Genomic DNA, 11,945 nt, shown 5'->3' with positions numbered 1-11,945 from the left:
AGGATGGACAATCTCCTCCTGTGAAATTTACTGTTTCTGAAAATTTGCTGGAAGGTCACCTATGTGATGGTTCTGAATGTACAACAAACAACAACTATACGCCAGGATCTGGGTTAAGTTTGAAAAAAAATGGAAAAGCCAAGTAGTCTTCATGGGGATTGCAGTTCATTGCAGTGATGGCAAGTATATTAATTGAGAGAGCACCAATGGAGCCCAGCCTAGATACAGACCTGAGCCCTGGAAGGTAAGTAGGAGCTGTCCACTGTAGAAAGGAAGTAAGGATTTGCCAGTCCTTACGCAATGGCAAATTGTGTCATACACAGTGTAGCATGTTCAAAGTACAAGCAATGACCTGGTCCATTCTAAGCCCAGAGGAGCTATTGAATGAAATCAAGGATATAACCAATGAAGAGAGTAAACATTCATTACAGAATAGTTCAGTGTGGACTGAGTATACTTATTAATATCTTTAAGGGAGCTCTGGGGACCTAGTGGCAAGAAACCTGTACTCTTAAACAAAAGGCATGTGGTTTGAATCCACCAACCATTTTGTGGGAGAAAGATGTACAATCTCCTTCGGTGTGATTCACTGTATCTGAAAACCCTCTAAATAGCTATGAGTTTGTTCTGACTCAAAGGCACATAACAACAACAACAGCAACAGATGATGAAGGAGCTCTGGTGGCTTAGGGCCTAAAGAGCTGTGCTGCCATCTCAAAGCAGGCAGTTGGAATTTACCAGCTGCTCTGTGGGATAAAGACGACTAATCTCCTTACTACTAGGTCACCTTAAAGAACTGTTTAAAAGGAATATATGATTAGGTATTATTTGCAAGGCAGCAGTCAATAATAAGAGCTGCATAATAAAGTGGACTGGGGAGTAGGGGGAGAGGAAATTGTTCAATGATGAAAGAATTGTTTTTTTCAAAGAGAAAAGTGAACTGGGGGTGTGTGTAGGTATGGAGAAAAATATGGAATAATGAATGAATGGGAATTCAAGTTCTCTATAAACTTTCATTAAAATAAAAATTAAAAAGATAGGATGTGAAGTCAAGAAGATTTTATAGTTGATTTGATATAGGAGATAAAGGAAACTGATTTTAGGCTAATACTAACCTCCTTTTCTGCAGCTTTGTTCACAATAGCAAGGAGTTGGAAACAACCTAAGTGCCCATCAACAAACGAATGGCTAGAGAAGCTGTGGTATATTCGCACAATGGAATACTATGCTGCATTAAAAAACAAGGAACTCATGCAATATTATTCAAAATGGTTGACTCTGGAGAACATTATACTGAGTGAAATATCCCAGTCACAAAAGGACAAATATTACATGATGCCACTGTTGTAGAATGGGACTGTCCTTGGGGTTGGGGAGAGACTGAGTAAGATGGGTTCAATAATGTATACTGCACTGAAACAGAGGAGGGAGAAAACTGTTTAAAAGAGATATATAACTAGGTATTTCTGTCATCACAGGAGACTAGAGCAAGGGCTACATGGTGGAGGGGACCTGGGGGAGGGTTTGTAAAACAATGAAAGAATCTTTTCTTTTACTTTTCCATAATTTTTGGACTCATGTACTTATAACTTGTTAGTCAAATTTGTGTCTTCTAGGTTGCAACACCCGCATGATACATCTTCAAGGATATGAACATGTATGGCCAAGCACAATCAATAAGAGTGCATCTAAATTCCAAAATCAATCTCCATAATAGTCTATGTGTTTCCTACTGCCAAAGGGGCCCTTTAGAGTAGTGAGAGAAGATTTTCACCCTGAAACCCATAGCGTCCCTTTTCAGCAGGAAGTAGCTAAGAGAATACGCCATCCCCTTTTCCTTATGACTCAGGGTGAAGTCTCTCTCAGGGAGGAGTGATAGGGAATGGCAAAGGACACACTGACAAAGAAGATTAATCAGAACTGGCTTTGACAAGCACTGTGGCATTTGGACAAGAACAAACTGGGAGGAGGGTAGAGAGAATAGTGCAACAATGAATGAATGGAAACCCAAAATCTCTGTAAATGTTTATGAAAATTAGTAAAATATAGAAAAAAAAGATATGCATACCTATACAGATATGTATCTATAGTGTCAGATCATATAAACTTTTCATTTAGTTGATGTCATATTATCTATCTATTATCTATCTATCTATCTATCTATCTATCTATCTATCTATCTATCTATTGTATATGTATTTATATATATAGATGTTGAATGTTATCAACAGTGTTTATTTTTATGTCTCATTGGGTTTTTTGGTTTTGGATTTTTTTTTTTTTTTTAGGAAGCTGCACTGTAAGTCCAAAGGTACACAGTTTGAATTTACCAACTTAACTGCTCCACAGAAGAAGGATGGGAAATCTCCCACGTGATTGACTGCATCTGAAAACCCTCTGGAGGGTAAGCTAAGGGCCGATTTTGACTCAAGGACACACAATAACAATGGTTATTTTTAGGGTACTCAAGAGGCCTTGTCTGCAGAGAGTTGTGCTGGTAACCTAAAGGCCGAGCCTCTCTGCTGGTTTAAATCCATCAGCCTCTCCATGGGAGAAAGATGGGCAGTCTCCTCCTATGCAAATTTACAGCATCAGAAATCCAAGGGGAGTCAGCTTTGTGTTGGTTCTGATTCGATGTCAATGAGAGAGAGAGGTAGAGAGAGATAGATACCTGATTATTTTGACCACCCAAATCTTTCTTGGGTAGTTTCTTGAAGAATACTCATGAGGAGCCCTCGCGGCCCCTGAAGGTGAGCGGGGACCATGGCTTTCTCGGCGCCGACCGCCTACCTGACCCACCAGCAGAAGGTGTTGCGGCTTTACAAGCGGGCGCTGCGCCATCTCGAGTCCTGGACCGTCCACAGGGATAAGTACCGCTACTTTGCCTGCTTGATGAGAGCCCGGTTTGAGGAACACAAGAATGAAAAGGACATGGTGAAGGCCACGTGGCTCCTGCGGGAGACAGAGGAGGAATTCTGGTACCGTCAGCACCCGTAGCCGTACATCTTCCCGGACTCTCCGGGGAGCACCTCCTATGAGAGATACGAGTGTTACAAGGTCCCTGAATGGTGCTTAGATAACTGGCATCCTTCGGGGAAGGCAATGTACCCGGATTACTTTGCTAAGAGAGAGGCGTGGAAGAAGCTGTGGCAGGAGAGCTGGGAGCGGGAGATTAAGCAGCTACAGGAGGAGACTCCGCCTGGTGGTCCTCTAACAGAAGCGCTGCCCCCTGCTCGAAGGGCAGGTGACTTGCCCCCGCTGTGGTGGACTTTTGTCATCAGACCCCGGGAGTGACCCATGTAGAGAGGGGGGAATACACCTGGCTCTTTGTGCTTGCAAGTGAAGTGATAGACTCTGTACACACTTGCTCTAATAAAAATAACTGAACGTAAAAAAAATACTCATGAGAACAATGTTTCTTTAATTGTTTGACATATACTGATAACTCTTGGCACTTCCCGCCCTTTAATCTGGGTGTTAGACTTGATAGATAGTGGTGAGGAAAATGATCCTGGAGGTTTTGGTGAAGTTAAATTGAGGTTAAATTCAGTGGAATTAACCAACAGTAAACTATATAACTTGGAATGTAGAATACATTTCTCAGGTGATAACACAGGGCTGTCAATCAGCACCATAAAAACGGAGAATGGATTCTTTGAGGGAGAGATATTTATCCCGGTACAGAATGAAAAAAGACCATTAATTCTAAACCACTATTGTTTATTGCTGTAACAATGTATTTGGACTTTAATCTTTCTTTTATTTTTCGGTTACTTCTTGATTTATTTGTTTTTCTCTATTCTTATATTTTAGTTAGAATATTTAAGGACAAAGAACAGAGAACTATTCAAGTTATCTCATCTACTAAAAAGAAAACTAGCAAAATACTGCCTACCATGGCATTGATGCAAACTCATACATATCTTCAATCAGATGTCCAAGGCTTTAATTCTTTCTTTATGGGAGGAGATGGTCCATTTTTCTCCTGAGGAACCACTCATTGATAGATTCAAATTGTGGACATTTTGTGCAGCACTCTGATGTGTTATGTACTTCTTGTTGTTGTTGTTATGTGCCCTATGTACAATAGCCATGAAACCTGCTCTATCCTGTGCCAACCTTATTGTTTCTGACAAACTTAGTTTCATTACTCCATTCACTGAATCAACATCTCATCAAGTGCTTCCTCTCTTAAACTGTCCCTCCACCCTTCCGTGAATGACATCCCTCTCCAAGGACTGGTCCCTTCTTACAACATGTCCAAAGTATGTAAAATGAAGCCTCGAAATCCTTGCCTCCAAAGAGCAGACAGGTTTCACCCTCTCTAGAACAAACCTGTTTGTTCTGGATGTCCATGGTATGTATATCCAACACTCTTCTCCATCACTACAGCTCAAATGCATCAATTTTCCTGTCATCCTTATTCATTGTCCAGCTTTTTGACACATAGCAAGCAATTGTAAAAACTATGGCCTGAACTAGGTGCACCTTAGACTCCAGACTGACATCACTGTTTTTCGGTACTATTGAGAGGTCCCTGCCTGCAGACTTTCCCAATGCAATTTATCTTTTGATTTCCTGGCTGCTAGAATGGGAAAAATATGATTCTTAGCCACATAGGCTGGAATCATGGGAGGAATAGAAAACAAAGCATAATACCCTTTCAACAATTTGCCAGTTTTAGCTTATGCTCCTTAGTGGTTAATTGTTTCTGTAATTTCAAATTGCAATTGCAGAGATAATGAGTAAAATCAACACAGCTGTCCTCATGAGAACAGCATTTTGGCTATAGAACACCACAGAGCACTAGACTTTCTCATGCTTTCAAAATGCCCATGTCCTGGATCTCAGTTTTCAATCCCTTATAAATCTGGTACTGGATTCTCATTGTCACTGTGCTTATGACTACTTGGGGATATAAGGAATAGGAAATGTAGACTCTTAGGAAGTTTTATAAAGAAAGATTTTTAAAGTTTATGATGTTATGATAACAGTTTATACTAGACATGACTAAGAAATCTAGCAAAAAAGTATATGTTACTTTCTCTGTTACAATCATGGTTTATCTCATGACCTGTATCCTTTCTGTAACAAATAGCTATGATCATTTATGGATGCTATTATTGTCAAGTAACTTAACATCAATCACAACTGATAGTCACCCTGTGAACAACCTTGTCCTATCCTGCACCATCCTCACAATCTCCTGCCTGCTCCAGTTCACTGTTATAGTCACTGTATCAATTCATCTTGTCTAGGGTCATCTTCACTTTTCCCGCATAATATTTTTCCAAATACGGCCCCTCTTGACAACATGCCAAAAATATGTGAGATAACATTCCCCCACCCTTGCCTCTGAAGATAACCCTGCTTGGCCTTCCTCTGAGACAATTTGTTAGTTATTTTGACAGCCCATAGGATAATTTATATTCTTTGTCTACATCACAACTCAAAGATATGGATTCTTCAGTCTTCCTTATTCATGGTACAACTTCCACATGTATATGAAGCAATTAAAAATGCCATGGTTTGGATCAGTTAAATCTTAGTCTTTGAAACAACATTACTGCTCTTTAGCACTTTGGAGAGGTCCTAAACAGCAGATTTTCCCAATATAGCCAGTCTTTTGATTTCTTGATTGCTGCCTTCTTAGATCTTGCTTGTGGATCCAGGTAAACTGAAGTCATTGACAACCTCACTCTTTACCCCATACATCATAATTTTGTTTACTGGTTAAGATTTTTGTTTTCTTGACTTTGAGATGCAATCAATATTGAAGGCTGTAGGCTTTGTTCTGCTGTAGTTGCTTCAAGACATCTCTACTCTGTAGCAGTAATTAAGGTTATGTCATCTGCATAATGCACTGATGGATCTTCTTTCTGATCTTGATGCTACATTCCATTTCAGAGAGTGTAGTTTTTTGCTTGTTTTGCCCAAACTACACATTGAATTGGTATGGAAAAAGGATACAACCTTGATGCAAACTTTTTCTAACCACGCAATGTTCCCTGGTATTATTCAGACAACTATTTTTCATCTTTGTTTAAGTTTTGCCATTCTTTCTTCATACTTATTCAACTGTATACTGAATAAGTTCTTCAAGAAGCTGAACTATATGAAGAATGTGGCTTCAGAATTGGCTGAAGACTTATCAGCAATCTGTTATGCAAATGACACAACCTTGCTTTCAGAAAGACTTGAAGCCCTTATTGCAGAAAATATGGATTACATCTTAACAACAAGAAAACAAAAATGCTCACCATTGGACTGACAAGCAACATCATGATATATGGATAAAACATTGAAGTTGTCAGTGGTTTCCTTCTACTTGGATCCACAGTCAACACTCATGGTAACAGCAATCAATAAATCAAAAACTACATTGCACTCCTCTCAAACGTACTCAGGAGCAACAGTGTCTCTCTGGAGACTAAGGTGCGCCTGATACAGGTCATGGTATTTGCAATCGCTTGTTATGCATCAGAGAGATGGACAATGACTAGGGACAGAAGGAGAGTGGATGCTTTTGAGCTGTGGTGCTGGAGAAGGGTACTGAATGTACCCTGGACTGCCAGGAAAACAAACAGATCCATCTCGGAGAGGATTAAACCAAGCTGCTCCTTGGAGGCAAGGATTCTGGGGCTTCGTCTGACATACTTTGGACATGTTGCCAGGAGGGACGGGTCCTCGGAGAGGGACATCATGCTTTGGAGGGTGGAGGGACAGTGCAGGAGGGGAAGACCCTCTATGAGATGGATTGATTCGGTGACTGGGGTAATCGGGATGGGTGTGTCGGAGGCGGTGCGGTTGGCGCAGGATAGGGCAGGGTTTAGAGCTGTTGTGCATAGGGTCGCTATGAGTCGGAAACGACTCGATGGCACATAACAACAACAACAACAACAACATTGCACTGGGGAAATCTGCTGTTAAAGACTTCTCCAAAGTTCTAGAGAGCAACAATGTTAGTCTAAAGACTAACAGGCACTTGATGTGGATAATATTATTTTTGAATGCTTCCTTTGCATCTGAAAGTTGGATAATAAATGTTTTAATGGATAATGGAATGTTTAAATGGATTTAGTTGGATAATGAATGAATGTTTCAAGTTGGATATGAATGTTAGGTGCCATAGAGCCAAGTACTAGGCATGACTATACTAGGAACAACAGATCTGAACCCTGTCCTATCCTGTGCCATCCTCATACCTCCTGACACGTTAAAGCCCATTGTTGCAGTCTCCAAGTCAATCCACCTCGTTGAGGGTCTTTCTCTCCTTCGCTGACCCTCTACCTTTCTGAGCATCATGTCCCTCTCCAAGGAAAAGCCTCTACTAGCAATATGCCCAAAGTATCTGAGGCAAGGCCTCACCATCTTTGCCTCCACAGAATACTCTGACTGCACTCTCCAAAATATTTGTCCTTTTGGCAGTCCATGGGATGTTCAGTACTTTTCTCCAACACTACAGTGCAAAGATATCAATTCTTTATCTGTCACCATTATTCATTGTCCAGCTCTCAGATGTGTATCAAGTGATTAGAAAGACATGGTCTGAATCAGATGCACCTTAGTCCTCAAACTGACATCATTACTCCTCAATAATTTGAAGAAGTCCCTAACTTCAAACTTTCCCAATGCAATATGTCTCCTGATTTCCTGATTGCTGGATCTAAGAATATTAATTGTGGATCCAAGAAAGATATTGTTGTTGACAGTTCCAATCTTTTCTTGATCCATCATGATATTGCCTTTTGGTTCAGACGTAAGAATTTTTGTTTTCTTAACCTTGAGATGCAATGCATACTGAAGGCTGTGTTCTTTGATCTTTAACAAGTACTTCAAGTTCTCTTCATTTTTAGCAAGCAAAGTTGTGTCATCTGCTATCAAGCAGAGCATGACTAATAGCGACCTTATGAACAAAAGATTTGAACCCTGTTCTGTACTCTGCCATCTTCACACTCACTTCCTGACATACAAGAAACCATTGTGGCAGTCACCATGTCATTCCAACTGGTTGAGAGTCTTCCTCTCCGTCACTGACCCTCTACCCTGCCCAGCATCATGTCCTTTCCTGAGGAATAGTACCTCCTAGCAACATGCCCAAAGTATGTGAGGTGGAGCCTTGTCATCCAAAGAGTACTCCAGAGACACCCTCTCCAAGACATCTGTTTTCTTAGGATGTTCAGTGCTCTTCTACAATACCATAGCTCAAAGCCATCAATTCTTTTCCTGTCATCCTTATTTGTTATCCAGCTCTTACATATATAGTAAGTAATCAGGAAGAATATGACCTGAATCAGACTCACCCTAGGTTTTGAACTGACATGAGTACTCCTCAATGATTTGGAGAGGTCACTAACTGCGGATTTTCCCAGTGAAATGTCTCACCTTATTTCCTGATTCCTGTTTCCAAAGATGTTAATTGTGGATCCAAGCAAGATGAAGTTGTTGACAGTTTCAATCTCCTCTTCATCCATCTTGATGCTGCCTATTGGTCCAGTGGTAAGATTTTTGTTTTCTTGACCTTGAGATACAGTCCGTACAGAAGGCTGCATTCCTTGATCTCCTGCAACAAGTGCTTCAAGTCCTCCTCACTTTTAGCAAGCAAGGTTGTGTCATCTGCATATCACACTTTATTGATGAGTCAGTCTCCCTTCAATCCTGATGCCACACTCCTTACAGAGTCCAGATTCTTGGATAATTTGCTCAGCAGACAGATTGAATAGGTATGGAGATAGAATACAACCCTGTCATAATCCCTTTGCAATTCCAAACGATGCAGTGCTCCTCTGCTCTGTTTGCATGACAGCTTCCTGGTCCAGGTATAGGTTTTGCATGTTATTGAATGAAATATGAGTTATTCATATGGGTTAATAAATAAGGATGACAAAAGAAGAATTGATGCCTTTGAATTGTGATGTTGGTGGAAATTATTGAATATACTATGGGCTGCCAAAACAAAAACAAAAACAAAAACAAAAACACTCCAAACCCCAAAAAACAAAACAACAAAATCTTGGAGAAAGTATATCTAAAGTGCTGTCTAGAGACAAGTGTGAAACTTTGTCTCACTTACTTTGGACATATTTTCAGGAACATTCAATCCTTGGAAAGAGATATCATGCTGAGAAATGTATACAGAGGAAGATTTTCCACAATGGATTTGAGCAGGCAAGGTTCAGATCTGTTGTTCACAGGGTCACTATGAGTTGTAGTCAACTTTATGGGACCTAACGACAACAACACCACAAGTATAAGTTTCTAATGAGCTCAAGATAGTGTTCTGAGATTCTCATTCTTTTCAATGCTTCCTATTCGTAATTAGTTATATACACATAATTTTGCATAGTCAATAAAATACAAGTAAACATTTTTCTGGCATTCTTTTCTTTCAGCCAGGATACATGTGATACAGGCTATTATATCCTTTATTTCATGGCTTCTTGAATCCTGCTTAAATTTCTGGAAGTTCCCTGTCTAAACAGACTCTTAGCCATTTTTTATCAATCTTCAGCAAGATTTTATTTGCATGTGATATTAATGGTATTGTTTGATAATTTCTGCCCTCTGTTGGATTAACTTTTTAAAAAAATTATAATGAATTTGAACCCCTTTCAGTCAATGGAACACTATCTGTCTTCCAAATTTCTTGGCCATCTCTCATGGGGTACCCTACCTTCACCCTTTCTCTAGACTGTCGAAGACAACAGCCCTAGAGGGCTGGTTAGTCTAGGCCCTTCTGGGGCCAACAGAAATTCTATTACAGACTTAATTCTCATCCTTCCGTACAGCCAGACACACCTTAGACAAGAAGAGGTGCTACCCATGACCTGCTTTTCAGCTACCACTCCAATGAACAGAAACTCTCACCTGAGTGAAGAGCCCAACATCTGCCATTTGCTGAGCATGAGATAATCTGTCTCCAGCCAAAGACAGGCAGTTTGTTTTCTATTTCCCACTATATACATGTTTGTTTTGTAATATTTTTATGCTTGTTTGTTCTATAGTTTTACAGATACAGAGCTTGTCCATAAGCTTACTATTTAGATGAACTTGTTGGAAGTTCTGAAAAGTGAAAGATGAATGATGTTATATTCATTGTCAAAAAGAGCACTTCAGGTCAACAATCTGGACCAAGCAAGAATCAACATCCAAAAACAGAGGGCTCTGCTCCTCTCAGAATGAACAGAAATCAGTGTTCTGCCCAAAAGAAACAGGATCTCACCCAGCACTTCTTCCAGATTCTCAGTTTTGATTGTGGATGATCTGGGGCACCCAGAGATAGGAGATACTATTACTGTGCTCTAAATATCCTGGAGTATATGCCATTTAAAGAAGGTACACCTGAGGTTTACCAGTGCCAACTGTATTCCAGGAGCTGATGGAGCCCAGGGAGTAGGATGTTCATCGTCTTCAGTGGATCTTCACAGTGGGCTAGTATGTGAAGTTGTTCTAAATTTTCTTCCTTGTGTTAGATGATATCATGGATTCATTCCTTATCCAACATGGGTAGTCCTACTGGTATCAAGTCAGGCACAGGTTGGATGGCATGCTGCTGGAATCATGTATCTACCGACTGCTGAAGTTCTATTGGAAGGAGCAATCTTATTATCTGAACCCGATGGAGTTCTTCCTGTAGAGTTCCTGTCAGACTGAGATTGGACTGACCCTTGACCTCATCCCTGGCCCAGTGCAAGGTAGATCTTAGTAAATTGTCTGAAAAGAGATACGAATCCATTATAAAATAAAAGGCAGCTTTCTACTCCTTTTACCTTCCTGCTGTGATATATGTGGTGGACATTGACTTAGAGAAGGAGCATGACATCATCAAGAATATCTTGATGGAGATGGACAAGTTCTTTCAGATTTAGGATGATCACCTTGGTCTTTTTGGTGACCTGCGTGTCACAGGCAAGATTGACACTGACATCCAGGACAACTAATGCAATTTGCTGGTGATTGAGTGTCTGCAACAGGACCTACTAGAATAACACCAGATCCTGACAGAGAAGATTACCTTGGTGAAGGCATTGTATGAGGAACTCAAGTTGCTCACTGTGGTCAAGCAATATGAAGAAAAGAGTTTTGGCTACCTTGTGGGAACACTGTACTTCTTGTGTGCTGAGTCTAGCACACAAGATCTACAAGCAGAAAAAGTGACTAAAAATCAGTGAGAGTAGGAAAATGAGACTATTAATAAATTATTACTGTTTTTTAAAAAATGCTATTTAAAAATGTGTCCTGATGCACAATTTTATGACTGATAAAATACTATTCATATGCATCCAAGGAATATCTGTTAATCCAACTATTAGTCAAACATACCCAAGAGCCACTAAAGTGAAAAAATAATAAATTGAGGATTTCTACCAAGGTTTACTAAGACATCTCTGGCTAAGTTCCAGCTCTCGATCCTTCAATCCCTAGTAGAGTGCTTAATGAGTTGTGCTATTCAGGGACCCTAAGATGAATATGTCTTGGAGAGAATACAGCCAAAGTGCTCATTAAGGCAAGGATGACAAAGCGTCATCTCATATACTTAGGGAATGTTGCTAGGAAAGATTATTCTTTGGAGAGGGACATTATGCTTTGGGAGGCGAGGTATAATGAAAGAGAGGAAGACTCTCAATAAGCTGGATTGGAACAGTGACTGGAGTCACTGGAACAGTGAGTAAATGGCTTAAATGTGGTAAAGATGATGAAGACGGCATAGGATAGAACAGGGTTCTGGCCTGTTGTTCGTAGAGTCACTATGGGTTATACTTGACTCGATGGTTCCAAACAACAACCAACTTTTGTTGTCTGAAATTGACATAAAATGCAATCAAGATGTACTAATGATTGCTTATTGGAATTCAAAACTTGGAAACAAAGAAGAACAGGTGGTTGAAAAATTCTGTCTTGTTAACAGAAATAAGGCTAGATATTGAATGATAGAATTTTGTCCA

At 40.1% G+C, this 11,945-nt stretch overlaps 2 pseudogenes; both read left to right on the top strand.

Annotated features, from left to right (window-relative positions):
* Nucleotides 1-2,763: 2,763 nt before the first annotated feature.
* On the top strand, nucleotides 2,764-3,303 carry LOC102855366 (annotated as a pseudogene).
* Nucleotides 3,304-10,546: 7,243 nt separating this feature from the next.
* LOC102848291 lies at nucleotides 10,547-11,171 on the top strand (annotated as a pseudogene).
* Nucleotides 11,172-11,945: the final 774 nt, after the last annotated feature.

This window comes from Elephantulus edwardii, unplaced genomic scaffold, assembly GCF_000299155.1.
Source record: "Elephantulus edwardii isolate Elephantulus edwardi_28Jun2011 unplaced genomic scaffold, EleEdw1.0 scaffold00097, whole genome shotgun sequence".
Classification (NCBI taxonomy): domain Eukaryota; kingdom Metazoa; phylum Chordata; class Mammalia; order Macroscelidea; family Macroscelididae; genus Elephantulus; species Elephantulus edwardii.
The sequence above is the reverse complement of the archived record's forward strand: the minus strand, read 5'-3'. Positions and strand labels throughout refer to the sequence as shown.